This window comes from Typopeltis vanoorti, chromosome 20 (genome assembly GCF_054136105.1).
Source record: "Typopeltis vanoorti isolate ZY-2024b chromosome 20, IOZ_Tvanoo_1.0, whole genome shotgun sequence".
Classification (NCBI taxonomy): Eukaryota; Metazoa; Arthropoda; class Arachnida; order Uropygi; family Thelyphonidae; genus Typopeltis; species Typopeltis vanoorti.
The window spans coordinates 13,846,236-13,866,217 of NC_143568.1; the positions used below are offsets into that span (position 1 = coordinate 13,846,236).

At 36.0% G+C, this 19,982-nt stretch overlaps 1 protein-coding gene across 2 annotated transcripts in view; it reads left to right on the forward strand.

Annotated features, from left to right (window-relative positions):
* The window catches only part of Sec71 (ADP ribosylation factor guanine nucleotide exchange factor Sec71), a 581,865-nt gene that overhangs the window by 452,593 nt on the left and 109,290 nt on the right, over positions 1–19,982 (forward strand). The window lies entirely within an intron of this gene.

The window sequence follows — 19,982 nt, forward strand, 5'->3', positions numbered from 1 at the left end:
GCCATCTTCTTGGGAACTTACTAAAAAGACACGTGCACACAAGTACTAATAACAGCAAATGAGACTGATGACGATGATCCTACATGACGTCTCGTGTACGGCAGCTAAAAAAGAATTTGAACGAGTACGAAGCCGACATATCAACAAGTTTGATAAATTAACAAAGAACTCGGCGTCCAAACTACAAACCAACACTGTTGTTAACCTATCGTCAGCTACCTTAAAGCCAGAAGCACTCCACGCTCTGTCACGTGGTCCCAACTTCGCCATTGCTCCTAGGAAATTACCGGCCGAGGAATTAATGATTCAAATTGAATGCGGGATTCGCCAACTTCCAACCCACATCGCCAACGACATAAGATTGGATGTAGCCTGTGTTCTCAATAAAGCAAAACCTCCAAAATCCAACATATCCATTAGTGAATACAAGGCACTACAAGAATTGAAGAGAAACAAAAAAATAGTGATCACCAAAGCGGATAAGGGGAACGCCACTGTGGTACTCAATCTTAAAGACTACACAGGTAAGCTCAAGGCTTTATTATTAGATCGTTCCACTTACCTCCCCATTGATTACAATCCCACCAACTCACAAATTAGAAAACTCCATATGCTCCTTAAGAAGGTCACTTCTTGGCCTGTGGAGATTACCAACAGACTAAAACCCTATAACTCTAGACCCCCCGCATATATGGGCTCCCAAAAATACACAAAGAAAAAGTGCCATTACGTCCCATAGTGGATGGCATTGATTCCCCCACTTACAAACTAGCCAAGCATTTAGCCAAAGCGCTATCACACTATACTGGCAATACACCATCACACATAAAAAACTCAGCCCACTTCAAAGCCAGTATAGAAAACCTTACACTCCAACATAATGACATAATGGTCAGTTTTGATGTCTCCTCCCTATTCACGAATGTTCCCCTCAAAGAAACCTTAGAGCTAATCCAAGCTAAATTTCCTCCCGATATCTCAGCCCTATTTCAGTTTACAATGAACTCAGGCTATTTCGTTTGGCAGGAAAAATTCTACAAACAGATAGAGGGGACAGCCATGGGTTCACCACTTTCCCCACCCCTGGCCAACTTCTTCATGGAGATGTTTGAAGAGAAAGCCTTAAACTCAGCCCCACAAAAACCTACCATATGGCTGCGCTACGTTGATGATGTTTTCGCTATTTGGCCACATGGCCCGGATTCACTCCTCTCCTTCCTAACACACTTGAACAACCAACACCCTAGAATCAAATTCACCCTGGAAAAAGAGGAAAACAATAACCTCCCCTTCCTAGACATACTAGTCACCCGCCAACCTGATGGAACCTTGGTTTTCTCAGTTTATAGAAAACCCACCCATACAGGCCGATACATTCACCAACAATCCCATCCCCCCCCCCTCACAACAATATGGAGTTATTAAAACATTATTCAACAGGACAAAAATAATCTGTTCTAATGATCAAGCCCTAACCACTGAACTAAATCACATCCGTGACACTTTCTCAGCCAACGGCTACCCCCTCCAAAAAATCCAAAAAATACTTAACCCAGTTATCCACAACCCACCACCCCCTCCCCTTCACAAAAAAGATTACTCTAAATCCATCACTATTCCCTACATCAGAGGCACCTCAGAAAAAATCAATAAAATCTTAAAAAAACATGACTTGACCACTTGTTACAAACCACACAGAAAACTGGCATCCCTTATCCACTCCACCAAAGACCAACCACTTCCCCTAGACCTACCTGGTGTATACCAGGTCCCTTGCAGCTGTAAACTGTCCTACTTTGGCCAAACAGGCAGGACAGCAAATATCGGAATCTCAGAACACAAGGATTACATCCGATTTCACCAGTACAGCCACTCTGGGCTTGCAGACCACGCTCTGGATACTCGCCACAGAATAAGATGGAAGAAAGCCACAGTAATACACCGCAGCAAGTTCAAGTATGAAAGACTATTCATGGAATCAGCCTCGGCCCTTAGGAACATGCCAAACCTCAACAAATTTGGATGCATGAAACTGCCCCAAATTTGGGAAACTTTTATCAGAAGAACTTCAGCCCAAAGGCTAAGAACTACCAATATAGCCCGCCAGGGGGCACCATCAGGACTTTAGGAAAACGCTAGCTTCCTAGCTTCAGTCTCATTTGCTGTTATTAGTACTTGTGTGCACGTGTCTTTTTAGTAAGTTCCCAAGAAGATGGCAACGTGACGTTCGCCGAAATATCGGAAAGTGTATATTAAAGTTTATTTAATCTATATTTCCAGTATACGCTGTCAATTCCTTAAATATTAGTTATCATTTCATTTTATAGTATAGATTTTTTTCATTTACCTGACAATGTAAAATTGATTCTTCCTTTTTTTAAAGTATTACTACAGTTACATAAATTGATACTTTGGATACATACAACTGATCATGCTATTTCTGCATTTTAGTCATAATTTAAACTGTCCTCTTACTGTTACTTAACTAAGAAACAAGAATGTTTATTCTTTTTTTCATTGTATGATGTTTTTTTCAACACACACAATATACAAACAGTTTTAAGTTTTATGGTTTTTGAAGAATCAGTTTATTAATTGAAAGGGAGATGGTAAATCCCGTTTTATTTTATAGCCAGGTACGAAAATTGGGTCGACATCTACAGAGTTTCAATGCCGAAAAAACTATCGGCGGAACCAAGTGTAAATGATTACTTGGGTAGTACAACACCAGGGAAACTCCATGCAAAGGTGGAGCAAGCTCCATCACTAACTTTAATATTCTCTCATAATGTAAAACCCAGCTCCTAAGAGATGTACATATACTGTTTTTCATTATGAGAAGAGGTCACTACCCAGACTGGTTTCAACCTCTTTTTGAGGTCTCATCAGTGAGTAGGTAGACCAGGAATATCAAGGTTTTAAGTGAACCGAAACTTACATACCTCTACTATCGAATTGCTGAAGTGGTGTACTTATATATTGTTAAATATTCTTAATTACTAAGATAATAAGCCGAAAGGCTATTTTACCAGCGAATTTGTTAATTGAAAGGGAGATGGTAAATCCCATTTTATTTTATAATCGGGTACAAAACTTGGGTCGAAATCCATCGACATCCATAGAGTTTCAATGCCGAAAAAACTATCGGTGGAACCAAGTTTAAATGATTACTTGGGTAGTACAACACCAGGGCAACTCCATGCAAAGGTGGAGCAAGCTTCATCACTATCTTTAATATTCTCTCATAATGTAAAACCCAGCTCCTAAGAGATGTATATATACTGTTTTTCATTATGAGAAGAGGTCACTGCCCAGACCGGTTTCAACCTTTTTTGAGGTCTCATCAGTGACTAGGTAGACCTGGAATATCAAGGTTTTAAGTGAACTGAAAATTAGCTCTACTATCGAATTGCCGAAGTGGTGTACTTATATATTGTTAAATATTGTTAATTACTAAGATAATAAGCCAAAAGGCTATTTGCGTTTTCGCCTTATTATCTTAATAATCAGTTTGTTTTATGGATTATGCTAAAAAAAAGTGATCAGGCTGTTGATCTTGGAGTGTTAGTAAATAACAAGTTGAAGTTCAGGGGCCATGTAACAGTTTGCAAATACAACTCAAAAGATAATTGCAATGCTGAAATGAACTTTCACATGTAAAGATAAGCATGTCATTTTGCCTCTTTTCAAAGCCTTGATAAGACCTCATTTGGACTATTGTGCTCAGGTCTGGTCTCCTGGTTTCTGTTATGATTCTGATACAGTGTGGAGAGTGTTAAAAATGATATCAGGATTGTGGAGTACTGATTATTAAGAGATTGAGAATTTGTACACTGCAGACACTAGCAAACAGGAGAAAGACGGATGATATGATTGAGATTTACAAACTTCTGAAAGGGTCATACAGGATTTCAGTTGATGGAATTTTTCAATTTATGGAGGGTGGAGAAAATACAAGAGGGCATCCTTGGAAGCTGAGAATGAATGCCACTAAGAAGGGGGTGAGGGCTAGATTTTTCTCTCATAGAGTGTTGTGTGATTGGAATGGATTTCCATTGGATGTTGTGTGTGCAAGTAGTGTGAATGAATTCAAGAACAATTATGATAGCTGGTGTGTGTAGTATGTGGCTTCCCTCAATGAGTCTCTGACTCCCTGCAGGTCTCCGTATATCTTAATAATAATAACAAAATTTAACTAAATAAAAAAAAATAACAATAATTAATAAGTAATTACCATTTATCTGACCTTCAAAACAACTACAAATTTTCTTTCCAGCAATGTCGAATAAGCGGTAGATGAATTGTATATTTTTGAGAATTAAATTCAAACTAGTTGCTATTGATGTAGTTCTACCTATATACAGTGGAACCTCGGTTGTCGAATGACTCTCATCTCAAACAAATCGGTTCCCAAACATATTTTCCAAACAATAAATGCGCCAGTTTCCGAACAGAATCTCGGTTCCCAAACAGGCAAACTAGCAACCACATGCTCTGCGGGCTGAGATGTAAGGCAGGAGAGCATCAGTTAAGCGGCAGCCTCTGCTCAGTGCAGACATCTGCTCGAATTTGCAGTGCCTTTGCTCGATTTTCTTTGGGTTTTGTTGTTTTTTCATAAATTATTACTAAATAAGCCACCGTGGGGCCGAAGAAGGATAGCATTAGCAGCAAAGCGAAAATAAAAGTTAGAACCATGATAGAAGTGAAAAAAGAAATCATATCAAGCATGAAAATGGTGTTCGTGTCTCACATCTTGCTATGCAGTTCGGTATGGCGAAATCAGTGATCTGTACAATACTCAAAAATAAAGAGGTGATCAAGGGAGCTGATGTTGGAAGAGGAGTGAAATTTCTTACTAAACAAAGATCACAGACAATTGAAGAAGTGGAAAAATTGCCGTTGATTTGGATAAATGAGAAACAGCAAGCTAGTGAAGTGATAGTGTTTCTGAGGCTATAATTTGTGAAAAACCGAGGTGATTACATGATGACCTGTTAAGGGAAAACTCTGGTACAAGTGCTAATACTGATGCGTTCAAAAGCTAGTAGAGGATGGTTCGAGAAATTTAAGAGGTGAAGTGGCATATATAGTGTGGTTAGGCATGGGGAAGATGCGAGTTCGAACCAAGAAGCTGCTGAGAAATATGTGAAAGAATTTAGTGACTATGTGAAGGCTGAGGGTTTTGTTCAACTGTGATGAAACTGGCCTATTTTGGAAAAAATGCCAAAGAGACTTACATCACTTAGGAGGAAAAAGCATCGGCAGGACACAAACCAAGGAAGGACAGGCTGACTCTTTTGCTATATGGAAACACAAGGGGGGGGGGGCTTCAAAATCAAGCCATTGCTTGTGTACCACTCTGAGAATTAGAGGGTGTTTAAGAAAAATAACATGATGAAAAGTAAATTGTCTGTTATGTGGAAGGCTAATAGTAAGGCTTAGGTAACCAGGCAATGTTTCATTGAATGATCCATGAAGTCTTTGCCCCAAGCGTGAGAAAATACTTTCAACAAAAAAATTTGCCAAATAAATGCCTTGGAGTCTATATTTCTTCACTATCTCATCCTCCAGGCTTGGAGGATGAGATAGTGGAGAAATTTGATTTTATTACAGCGAAGTTCCTGCCCCCCCCCCCCCCCCCCCCCCCACACACACAACTTCCCTAATCCAACCCATGGACAGCAGGTCATTTCGAACTTTAAGAAACTCTACACCAAAGCACTGTTTCAAAGGTGTTTTGAAGTGACCTCTGACAGAATTAACTCTCAGAGAATTCTGGAAAAATAACTTCAACATCCTTTACAGTCCGGCCACAATTTCCTATAGGCCGAGTTCATGGTCCTGTAAGTCACTTGCATTGTCATGAACTCAGCCTATAGGAAATTGTGGCCGGACTGTGTAGCAGTAAGAAGTATTGAGGGCTTTGAAGCTTAGTATGTTGCTCTTGTCGATAATATTGTATCTCTGGGCAAAAGCATGGACTTGGAAGTTGACAATGCTAATATGGAGAAGTTTGTGGAGAACTGCAGGAATGAGCTCACCACGGAAGAACTGAGACATCTTCAGAAGGAGCAGCAAAAGATGGAGGTGGAGGAACTGTCTTCAGACACAGAGGAAGGAAGGAAGGGAGGATGTTATTAGTTCTTTGATCAACGAAATGTGTGGGAAATGGGGTGAGGTGCAAAGTTTTGTGGCAAGATATCACCCTGACAAAGCTGTAGCAAACTGCATCATAAACCTTTTAAATCACAGTGCCATGTCTCACTTCAGAAACATTTTAAGACGCAGGCAAAAACAAATCTCATTGGACAGGTTTTTAGTGAGACAAGGGCCCAGTGTGTCTCAATTAGAGTCAAGTGATGCCAAGAGACAGAAAAGAGAAAGAGAAAAACCCCCCAGAAGAACAGTTACCTGGAAGGGGACTCCCCTTCCTCATCCTTCACTTACGCCATCAACTCTCCTCCGTTTAGTTAAAGTGAAGTTAAATTTTCATGTATGTTTTATATATTTATTGTGTTTATTCTTTTTGTGTAAGAGTTTATGCATTTTCCTTTCCTTTAGTGTTACACGGTGACCTAATCACCTAGGTTAGGTGATAATTAGGGCTGTCTATACCTTCGACTATCAGCCAGAGTGTTTACCGGAAACCGACACATACTGGCCAATATATACACATAAACTCCTACCACCACCCAACACAAAAATTAAGTGTCACTAATACTCTGAAAAAAAAGGGCTTTGAAGATTTGCTCTAACAAACAAGCGCTTAAAGATGAATTTAAAGTTATCAGCAATACTTTCCTAAAAAATGGTTACAGCCAAAATACTATCAACAAAATTCTCTACAAGACCTCACTAAAGAACAAAGATAAACTAGATTACAATAAAACTATAACCATTCCATACATTAAAGGGACATCAGATAAAATAAACAGAATACTGCAGAAATACAACCTTAAAGTTACCTTTAAATCTCCTGCAAAACTAAAGAGCTTATTCAACTCATGTAAAGACCCACTCCCTCCGCTGGCCCACCCTAGAGTATACCGTATTCATTGCACTTGTAATCTACCCTATATACGGGAAACAGGACACACAATTCCCATCAGGCAAAAGGAACATAAATGACACATTAAATATAATGTGTCACTATGGTGAAGCTTGGCTTTCTGATCATGCACTGAACAATTTACATAGAATTAACTGGAAAAACACCAGATGTTTACATCACACCGAAACATGATATGAATGCAAATTTAAGAAAGCCTGTGAGATTCTTATCAACCACCCTAATCTTAACAATAATGATGGTCTAAAAATCCCAAGCATATGGAAGGCACATATTCTACCCACTTCAACCTTTCTCCCTAAGAGTTAACTATAAATTGGACCATAAGTAATCCAGAAAGCCAAGCTTCACCTCAGCATACTGTGTGAATTTACCATTTGTCTTAAATCTAATATAACAATTGTCATGTTAAATTAGGACATCATTGTTACTGTAAGAGAACTATCTATATGAAAGAATGTTTCTCTGATGTTATCTTAAATTAGAATATAGCTTTGGTGTAGTTTTTAATTAATTGATTTTTTATTTGGATTTGTAATTTTTATTTATTTTTTCTGATTTATTTATTTAATTTTATTTATTTATTTATTTATTTTTCACTAGAGGTCAGTCATGCTAGTAGAATAGCCGTTGATCAAATCATTATCTCTTTAGCATACTGTGTGAAATATAATTCAGCTTGTTTCTGTATATATCTGTATACTCCAGAGTAATGACCTTAATATAGGTCGAAACGTCAGGAAATTAAAATAGTTGTTTATAACACGGTTGTAGAATCCATAATTTGTATAAAATGAATTTATGCATTTTCATTGTCTTTGTATATGATTTTATCTGTATAAGATCCTCTCTGCCAATATCTCATCCCTAAAGAACTGAGATAACCAATTTATTTTTAACCGTTCTTATGGGAAAATGGTTTCAGTTTTCAAACAAATTGGTTCCTGAACAGCCTTTTAGGAATGAATCATGTTCAACAACTGGGGTTCCACTGTACTTTCTATTTATTTATTTTTAATTTTATCTACTTTTCCAGAGGTCACACTAGGGTAACCAATTGACCAAAGTAGTAATGCTATACTGTAATGCAGCTTATATGTTGGTGGGTGAGTCTGTATTCCTGATGAGACTCTTTATATAAAAGTTGAAGCATTGAGTAATTATTTCATTTTAAATTGAAGTTATTACTCCAACACTGTGGTTGTCTCCATAATTTTTTTCATAATCAATATTGATAACCATGAAACAACAAAAAAGGATTTCATACTTAGTGTTCCAGGTAAAATTTATTTAGCAAGAAAACTGGAGAAGAATATAATTGTGGAAGCGAAACTTTGGGAAGAGCAAGTTGGGTTTGGCCAAATCGGAGTTGTTAGAATGAGAAGTTTTATTTTAAACAGATTGTTAATATCATTATTATTAACACTTACATGGAATCCAAGGACCCACAGGAGACACATTATAGGAGATCACATTACACTACACAACACTGCATGACCCACCATCTACACTACACAATCTATATTGATAAACGATGCAAGGTTCAGATCTTGCTTGGAATATCTGAACCTTGCATCGTTTATCAATATAGATTGTGTAGTGTAGATGGTGGGTCATGCAGTGTTGTGTAGTGTAATGTGATCTCCTATAATGATCATCTGCAATGAATACTTTAACTAGTAATCTGTTATTAATGAATACTTTAACTTTAATCTGTTATGTGCTGTCTCAATTTCAGATACTTTGTAACTTACAATTCAATCTATCCTTGTAAAGAGCATACTATAGGCATATTATTATGTCATCTTGGTTACTTGCTTCACGATCCTCTTTGCCACTATCTCATCCCTAAAAAAACTGAGATAACCAAATCTGGGCTTAGTATTCCAAATGTTACCATATTCAAAGCCTTATAAAGAGTGATAATAACCTATTTATTTCTGCAATTAGTGTATTCAACATGCAGATAATTAAGCGAACTATTTTAGCAACTTTTGCAATCGCTCTAAACTTTAACTTCGTGTCCACACTTCTCTCCTAAATCTTTAATAATTTTAATTCTCTCCTAAATCATAGCAGCTTTATCAGTTTGATACAGTTTAATTTTGTCATGTAGTGAGAGCCAGTCCAAGAGTATCTGATGATCCTAGGCAAAGAAAATTTAGGCACCTCTATACATTGTCTCTCTATATATATTTTGTCATACTCACAAGCACATATACACCTACACATGTGGATATTTATAAAAATAATATCATTATGAACATTAAAAAAATTTATTAATCAAAACCAATACATTTCTATACATATATGATTACTCCTAATATCTGTATAGCAAGAAAATTATTACATCTTCGCCATATATAAAGGAGGAAATTGGACTGAGTGTGAGAATTACAGAGGTGTTTCCCTACTGAGTGTTCCTGGCAGGATCTATGCAAGTATACTTGAGAAACGGTTGAGAAGAATTGTGGAAGAAAAGCTTGGTGAAGAATAAGCTGGATTCAGGCCAAATAGAGGCTGTCAGGATCAGATCTTCACTTTACGACAAATAGTTGAGAAAGCATGGGAATATAACAAAGATCTATATTTAAGTTTTGTCGATCTGGAAAAGGCATATGACAAGGTGCCAAGAGAGAAGCTATTCAATACGCTACAGTTATATGGTGTCAATGGGACATTATATCAAGCAATGCTTAGTTTTTATTTGAGTTGTAGGTCAGCAGTTGGAATTGAGGGAGGTGCAGGAGGATTGTTTCATGTTAAATCTGGTGTGAGACAAGGATGTACATTATCCCCTCTGTTATTCATTATCTATATGGATCACATTATGAAAGAAAGTGGTATTAAACATGATATTGGAATTGGAGATGTTAATGTCAGCTCTTTGTTTTATGTGGATGATGTTATACTTCTAAATAAATCTGCTACAAGTTTGCAAGATTCCTTGACTAAATTGAATAACTGCTGTAATAGATATGGTATGAAGGTCAGCATTAAAAAGACAAAGACAATGAAAATAGGTAGCATTGTTGAAAATGTCGACTGTGTTGTGAACGGGGAACCTGTGGAACAAGTAAAACATTTCAGCTACTTAGGCACGATTTTTGCTGAAGGTGGTAAATTAAATATGGAAATAGACAACAGAATCAACAAAGCTGGTATGGTAGGAAGTCAATTGAATAAATTCATATGGAATAAAAGAAAAATTAGTCGAAACACTAAATTAGCTGTATACAAGACAGTGTTCAAACCAGTTTTGACTTATGGATCTGAGAGCTGGGTCAAAAGTAAAACACTTGACCAATGACTAGAGACCACAGATATGAGAGTCCTGAGAAAGATTAGAGGTGTGAACAGATGGCATCAATGACAATATCCTGTTAAAAACGAGGATATTAGGAAAGAACTTGACATTGTCAGCATCCAGGAATGCGTTAGCAGAGCTAATCTCAGGTTTTATGGTCACTTAAACAGAATGAGCGAGGAAAGATTAGCAAAACAAGTGTTCTCTGCCAGGTTGGCAGGAAAACGACCCAGAGGAAGACCAAGATATAGGTGGATTGATACGGTACAAAATGTCTTAGACAATAGAAATATAAGATCTGATAATGTTGGAGTCTTGACAAGTAACAGACTGATTTGGAGGAAAATTGTAGATAGGAAGTTAGTAATGATGTAAATTTTTCATGTAGTACTATCATATCCTGTACATCCCTTGAGGGTACATGTGAGGAATTTGATGACGATGATGGTATATATATAAATATATATATATTACCAAATGTAATAATTGACTGCTTTGAGAGAGTCCTCCACTGTATGTCGGATTGCATAGATATGAGATTCAATGTTCACAAAGAAAAAAGGTTGAAGTTGATCCTTCTTGGCAGTCTAAATAGCAGAATCAGGAGTGATTTTTATATATATATATATATATGTATAAAATCCCATTTAGTTTTGAGCAATATATATATATATTGTGCTCCCCCCCCTTACAAAAGGTTCTTCTGCAAACCTAGAGTACATACGTACAGTGAGTATACTAAGGATTTTTTTTTTAAATCTGTTTTTATATATATTTTGGTATTTATTATTTTTTTACATAGTCTGGAAACCCTGCTCTAGAGACTAAATATGAAACTTTTTTTGAGCCACTTTAGGCCTCCCATAAGCTGGGTGGTGGTCTCATACCAAATGTGAAAATACATGTAGAGTAGATGATATTTGACCAGAAATCAATGGAATATAACAATGAAGTTCATCTCCTACCTAACAACAATCACAAACATCCATGCCCATAGTGGCATTTGAGTCCTCAGCTTGTTGGTTGGAGAGTGGATATGCGAACTGCTCAGCCAACCAGATAGGCATATACAGAAATGTTTTATGAAAATTTGAAAAAAAAAGAGCAAAGCTAATAATAATGGTAAGTACTTGATTGATTTCCATCAAACATGGACTAGTTATTGCTGACACCATATTCTAACCCTGTTTCTAATTCTGACACCATAATGCAGTTCACAAATTCACGTGGAGAGAAGACACAACAAATAAGAAAAGTCACGTTATTGTTTATAGCAATATTTTCACATTGGTTTAGGTTACAAAAGTATACAGATGTGAAATAAGAAGTGATTCCCATTTAGTTTTGAGCAGAACAAAATTAAATATCATATAGAAAATTGTATAAGAAAGTTTGATAAAGAATCAAATTAGAACTTTTCAGAGATAAACTGTAGACCCAAATATTATACATAAATGCTTTTCAAGAAGATATGAAGGATTTTAAATACAGGAACAATGTTTGGAGATTCGGTGGCACACCCTGAAGAAAAACATTCATTGATTCAACGAGTAAGGCATGATGGTGAGATTATCTGCAAGGATAAAAATTAGAACTGCATGGTAGACTCAGGAAGTTAAAGAGACAGTCAAAGAAAAGAAGAAAGCATATCAAAAGTTCTCAGAAAGTAAATCTCCATGTGTTCTGAGCGAACATAGTGCTTAGCCTTCATACATTTTTCTCTATTAAAACTAACTGAACAAAAGTCATAGTCATTACAAAACTTTTATATTTGAGCATTTCTGGTCAAACATCATCTACTCTACATGTATTTTCACATTTCAGGTTTTTGATGGCATTTTCTACCTCATTTTCTACCAAGTACTGATATGTACTCCTGACTGCATCTCTTCAATGATTTTCTATCATCACTACTTTGATGACATTTTCATATCAGAATATGAGTTATCTCAGATTCTAGTACTCTTCCTTCCATTTGTAAAGAACAAAATATGTTGGCAAAGGTTGGTCGATTGGTAGAGCCTCTGCTACTAATGGCTCAGTTAAGGAAGTTTGAGCGCGGTTAGTAGTTGGAAGGGGGCCAATCGTTCGATGCTGTCGGCACACTCTCCCTCGATGAGTCTTTGGACTCCCTGGAGGTGTCAAAAATAATAATAATAATAAAAGTCATGGGAAGGCTTTGTAAAGAACAAAATATGTTGGTGATTTTCAAAAATCTTAGAAATGGAAGGAAGAGTACTAGAATCTGAGATAACTCATATTCTGATATGAAAATGTCATCAAAGTAGTGATGATAGAAAATCATTGAAGAGATGCAGTCAGGAGTACATATCAGTACTTGGTAGAAAATGAGGTAGAAAATGCCATCAAAAACCTGAAATGTGAAAATACATGTAGAGTAGATGATGTTTGACCAGAAATGCTCAAATATAAAAGTTTTGTAATGACTATAGAAAAATTGAAATAAAATCATATTGCATATGATTTTATTTCAATTTTTAAAGACGGATAGAGTGAGAGCTCTATTCCAATCATCTGGAATTTGATCCTCTTACCATAATTTAGAAACTGTGGTAAGAGGATCAAATTCCAGATGATTGGAATTGAGCTCTCACTCTATCCATCTTTAATAATTGAAATAAAATCATATGCAAGAATTACAGAGGAATTTTCCTACTGAGTGTTGGTAAGATTTATGCAAGCATACTTGAAAAAAGGCTAAGAAAAATTGTGGAATGAAAACTTGGAGAAGAATAAGTTGGATTCAGGCTAAATAGAGATTGTTGAGATTGTCATTATCAAATTTTCACTTTAACATGATTGTTGAGAAATCAATGGAATATAACAAGGATCTATGTTTGAGTTTTGTAGATTTGGAAAAGGCATATGACAAGGTCCCCGAAAAGATACAATTATATGGTGTAAATGGGACATTATGTCAAGCAGTTATTTAGTCTATATTTGAGTTATAATTGAAGGAGGTGCAGGAAGATGGTTTGATGCTAAATGAAGTGCGAGACAAGGGTGTACATTATCTTCACTGTTATTCATCATCTATATGGATCAATTATAAAGGAAAGTGTCATTAAAACTGATATCAAAATTGGATATGTTAATATGAGCTCTTTACTTTATGCAGATATTATACTCCTAAATAAATCCAGCTAAAGTCTGTAGGATTCCATGTGAAATAGACAGTAGTAACATTCAGATCATTAATTGCATCCTGAATGCAAACCTGTAGAACAACCAAAACATTTCTGCTGTTTATTCATAATTTTTAGTGAAGGTAGCAAATTAAATATGAAAATAGACAACAGAATTAGCAAAGATGATTTGTAGGAAGTCAACTGAATAATGAATAAAGAAAAACTGAATATGAGATAAATTAATCAAAATACTAAACTATCTTTATAGAAGACAGTGTTCAAGCTAATTTTAACTTATAGATCTGAGAGCCTGATTTGAAATAAAACACTTGATCAGAGACTAGAGACCACAGATATGAGAAAATTCTGTGAAATATTTGTGTAGTGAATAGATGGTAGTATCATGTTAAAAATGAGGACACTAGGAAAGAACTTGACATTGTTAGCCTTTAAGAATGTGTCAGCAGAGTTATGTTAGGTTATATGGTCATTTAAACAGAATGGGAGATAGAAGGTTAGTGAAACAAGTGTTCTTGCCAGGATGGCAGGAAAAAGACCCAGAGGAAGACCAGGATCTAGGTGGATTGATACCTTATGAGACGAAAATGTAAGATCTCATAATACTGGAGTCTTGATAGATAATATATTAATTTGGAGGAAAATTGTCAATAGGAAGATAATAATGATGTAAACTTTTCATGTGGTACTGTTATAATATCCTGTGCTCCCTTCAGGGTACATATCAGGAATTTGATGACGATAATGAAGTATTTGTTTTTCACAGTTACATAATTTCAAGAACATTTACAGAATTCCAGTTTGATTTACTTACAATCCAGCCATTTCTTTAGATAAGTGCATGCTCGTCCTTATACCCTATGGCACTGCAATTATGCCAACTGAGATGATCTTTGAAATTTTTATGCTTCTTTTCCTTAGTCAGATTACTGTTTTTATTCTCCTTATCCAAAGATCACACTGAACTGATAACTGAAATAATTATTACTGGAACTGAGAGCCTTCATTATCCACTCCACTGCAAATCCCCTACCCAACTCTATTTCTCAAAGAAATGCACCTCTGCATTTCATGATGATAATGTAGCATATGTTCAATGGCTGAAATTAAAAACTCCAGCTTCTCATTCACTTTACATAATAGCCTTAAACCAGTATTAAAAAAAAAGCTACCAGTGATTCAAGTAGACTTCCTAAGAATGCAATGCAATAAACTTGCCACATGTTCAACTGGCAGTCAAACCTTATGGTCCCTCGCTAAGGCTGTTGGGCATAACTTCTGCCATTTCCTGTTCCCAGCTTTCTTGCATCTTGATGATATCATGGTAACCTTACCCAAGGAAAAAGCAGACTTCTTGGCACCAGTTTTTTTTTTTTTTTTTTCTTTTTTCCCTCTAACTCTTGCTTAGATGACAAGGCAAATCACCTCCCACACTTCCACAAACTACCCATTATGTTCTTCCTTTTAACCAGAATCCTGATGATCTCAATTCTAATAAGGCTCCTGGTCCAGATGGTATTCCTGCAGTTGTGCTCAGAACTTAGAATTAACACTGCATCTCCTATATAGACTGTCATATTCAACTGGCATCAATCGAACAGCATGGAAGCAAGCCTTCATCCAGTCTGTAACTTAGAAAAAAGAGACAAAAGTTAGCCATCTATCATCCCTTTGCTCTCACCTCAGTACTTTCAAAGGTGATGGAGAATGTTATTAACAACCAGCTTTTTCACTGCCTGGAGACTGATCAATTAATTAGCAATTTCCAATATAGATTCCACTATTCTCATTCTACAGCTGACCTACTCACTAATTTCACCCACCTTTGGACATAGGCCACGGAAAGATTTGGAGAAATTCATATGGTTGCTTTCAATATTTCAAAGGCATTTGATCATATCTGGCATTAAGAGCTCCTGAACAGTCTACTATCTTATGGTTTCTCCTGCATTGGATTGTCAGTTTCTCACTAGTCATTTATTGCATATCATAGCAGATGGCTTCCTCTCATTAGATTTGTTTACCAATGCTGGAGTACCCCATGGTTCTGTACTCCCACCCATGTTTTCTTCTCCTTTATGTTAGTGACCTCTATTTTTCTCTCTCTAACTTCAAATCCTATTTATAGGTTTACTAATGATAGTACTCCTCATTCAAGAATCCTAATATCAAATGATAGATGTCTCAAAATCTTCCATAACCATTGACTTGAACACTGACCTCATCAACATCCTGAAATGGAGTGAAGACAAACTTAGTAAATTTCAGTGCCATAAAAACTCAGGCCTACCTTATTACCTTATGGTCAGTCTCAGATCTTGACCAACCTTGGAATACTATTCTGACATTTGGGGTGGTTCACCCAAAACCTTCCTTGGAATTCTTATTGATATACAGAAGAGAGTGACCCTTTCCTCACAGACTCCCTGTGATTACTTTCACAGGCATTGCTCCTCTGAATTGGCAACTTCCATATCTCCACTTACACCCATACACTGTTCAACTCCAGACATATCAAAAACTTCTCATCACTTTCTTTCATTCTATTCCCCTCTATTCTTTGGAACAATTTTCCCCATACTGTTTTTTTCACTAAGTACAACCTCCATCTTGTTAAAAAAAAAAAAAACATCAACTTCTTTCTCCTTAATCACTTACCTATACTTTATCCACATACTTTTATACATACTTACTCACTTTATGTTATAGGTCTTGTAACTGTTCATGTTTGGGGGTCATTATACGCGCGCGCGCACACACACACACACACACACACACACACACACACACACACACACACACACACACACACACACACACACACACACACACACACACAGGACTTGACAAATAATGCAAAATCCTACTTGCCGAGATAAAAATGTACTCTGCCATGACCCTTCCTCATGTTTTATGGATATGTTCCATAAAGTGATTAATGTGCTGTTTCATTGTGTGGAGAACATTTCCTTTATGTGAGAACCATTCAAAGAAGAAGTCAGTGAATAATAAGAATAGGAAGATCAGTGAAAACAACATTGATTTTTTGGAAAATATAATATGTTATGGTCCTTAAGAAAGTTATTTTTTATGAAATAAAAAAAAATCTATTCTGCAGCTACTCAACCTGGGCAAGTGGGTGAGTGCATTTGTCGAGCCCTTTATATATGTGTATTTTGTGTAAAGTGCTTTTGTAGATTTTGTCACTCTTTAATTACAAGAGTTCTTCCTTACGATATAAGTATTTTATTTTCTTCCAGAGAGTAACCCAAAGAAAATTATTAAGAAACCTTCAAGTACTTAGTATTAGTAATACTAAATGTTTACTTATATTATTTTTATAACATTTTTCAAATTATCAAATCACAAAATTAAGAATTTTTTTCTTATTGCATTATAGCAAGAAATTAAAGTTTTGTGCCTCTGCACTCAAAACTATTATGTTCATTAGTTCAGAAGCAGAATGGCCTAGTTTTATATATACATCCCTTTTTGCCTTTGTATGACAGGCACCAAGCCAAGTAGTTTGTCTTGTTTGAAACCTACTTAATACTCTGACAAGTCAGTTAATCTTATCCACATGGTGTATTATAGTTTTTAGTTTGTGGATTTTCTTTTCTTCAAAATAGGGACATTTGTTTGGTGGAATGAAAAACCTGACTTTTAGGGGGGAAAATCCTTTCTCCTCTGTATGAGACCAGCTAACTCACCTTCGGTTGTGAAAGGCCCTGATAAAAACTTTGCATTTTAAATGGGATTCAAGTAAAACAAGTGTTTTGCCATTAATTGGCATGCTGCTTAGCAATATAATTTTTAGAGATTATATCTTAGTTACTTTTCAAGGTTTTGAACCCTCCCCCCCCCCCCTCTCTCTCTCTCTCTCTCTCTAAAAGTATGAATACTATCTTTTAACAAGTACTGCAGTTTAGTTATCAGGATGAAGCAGCATCTAGCAGTTGCAAATATTGGATTCAAATTCCATCTAAGATCTGCGAAAATCTTTATAAGTGTGGTTCAGCTGAATGTGAGTTAATTCACATACAGTGGCGGCAGAAAGATATCAAAAGAAATCTTGAACAACCAGATAGAAAATAAAAGGCTTTTAGGATAAGGTAATGAAATTCCACCTGTTGTTCAAGATATGTGCTCTTGAACTAGTACCTGTTACTTATCTGTATACTATAAGATTCTCAGCTGGCATTCATCCTATAAGTCAGCATATCAGTTATTTAGGGAGGTAATATCTAGAATATACTCTTTTGCATTTCCAGTCTTCAACAGTTTGGATTTAAGATGCCTTACACCTTAAAAACTAATGTATTCCATCATAACAGGAAATTAAACTCTCATGGCTTGTGCACATTGGTTCCATTGCTTCATTAGCCACATGGCAAACACCTCCAGCATGTCACAGTTGATCTTGAATTTATTACTAAACTTTGACTTCAGTCCTCCTGTGACCACACAGTGCTTGCTTGTCCATTCCAAAAAATCTGTAAACAGTTTCTAAAAGATCTGCAAAAATTCTACTGTTGCAATTAGTTTCATAATAGCACTAATATATTCAGACAGCTCACCACTACACCAGTCTTGTTAGCTAAAATGTCTTAACTATTCCATAAGTTCACTCTCAAGATTATTGTTGATGTTTTCTTCTTATTTATATTATGTTTGGCTCTTCTTATCTAATTTGTCACAAATTATTTAATTTGGTTAAAGATTTCAAAAGTTATTAACAGGATTATCATCTGCTGCAGAGAGTAAAGAATTAAGGTTCACACATCCTATGATGGCATTAGGTTAAATGTCACTCTTTTTATAATCTTATACATATTGATTATTAATAGCAGTGTAGATAATGTGCAGCTCTTCAAATACCTGATTTAACATTTAAAACCATCTTCTATTTCTACCTGCAGATTTATTTCACTGTTTATTTAGTGTTTAGAATGGTTTTCTCCTGGTACCTTAACCATTTCAGAGATTACTGAACATTGAATCTCTTATATGATCTGCTCTGACCAAGATTTCCTTGTCTCACTTTGCTGCTTTCATTTACTGCCTTTACTACTCTCTTAATTCTGATAACTCTAACCTCTCTGATTATTGTTCTCTAATAGTTGACTTTCTACAGTTTAGTTATTCAAACAGTGAAATCATTTTCCTTGACTTCAGTGTTCACAATTCAAATTGGTTTCTCTTCTTTAAGGTTGCAGATTAAGTCAGAAGAGGAGCTGAATTATTTATGTGACTCCTATCCACAAAAAGTTATAAAACTATGGTATGTTAGTACTGTGGATGGACTAAGGTGTTTTGTGTTGTTATTATTATTATTTTTAATTTTTTCATATAAGCTGGAAAACCTGGTCTAGAAACCAAACATGAAACTTTTTCAAGTCACTTCAAACCTCCAAGAAACAGGAGGAGTCTCACACCAAGTGATAAAATTGATCTCCTTCCTAAAAACATTCTTCACAAGCATTCTTCATCAGCAGGTTATAGGTTTGAATCCGTGAGTGGGATTCAAACCTATAACCTGCTGGTTAGAGAGTAAAGAGGCTATCCATCTAGCCAGGCTAGCAGTATTTTCTCTCAGTAATGAATACACAAATTGTTCATCACCAACTAGAATAATGGATAATCCATATTATTCTCTTAACATCCTGAAGCTTTTTTGTAGCCAGCTCCAAATAAACCTGCAGGTACAGTAAACTCTCAATTTAACGGGCTATTAGGGGATAAGGGTTGTCCGTTAAATCGCGAATCTTAGGAATAGTATTGAAAATAAAACACTTTCAGTGGTACAGTATTAATATATTTTATGAGAACATTTTTATGTAAATACCATTTTACCGAGGATTGGGCTTGAAAAAAAGCATCAAGTTTCAGTTGCTTTCCACTTTTATACAGTTTTTTAATAATTCACAATCAAAATTGCTGAAAATGTTCATAATAAGCAATCACCTCTGGATCTGAAGATGCATCTATGAATGAGATGATATCATCCATGTGCTCTCTAACTACCAATAGTTTTGGACTAGCTGGAACCACTTCTTCTTCCTCATTGTTAACCTCCTAATTGCTCCATAGAACATCTTCAGCAATCTCTTCCTGGCTGAGAATTTGGTAGCCTGGGTCGCCCTCGTCAATGTCTAGCTATTGTTCAGTGTCATTATCACCAAGCTCGCATCAAAGTTTCATGGAAATCAGAGGTTTCAAAACCTCTGAAATCGTATTCTGGTTCACTTCCGTTCAGTAACTTGGTCCCGCTATTAGCCAATGTTGTAGTCTTTATCTCCTTTCAAGTGCCAGCAAAATTAAAGATGGCAGACTTGATGTTTTATACATCAAATTTTGAAGTGTCCTGGCTCCTCTTGTATCTTCTTTGGGATCGTTTTCGTTCTCCATGACAACCATAACCTCTTCAAGAAACTTCTTA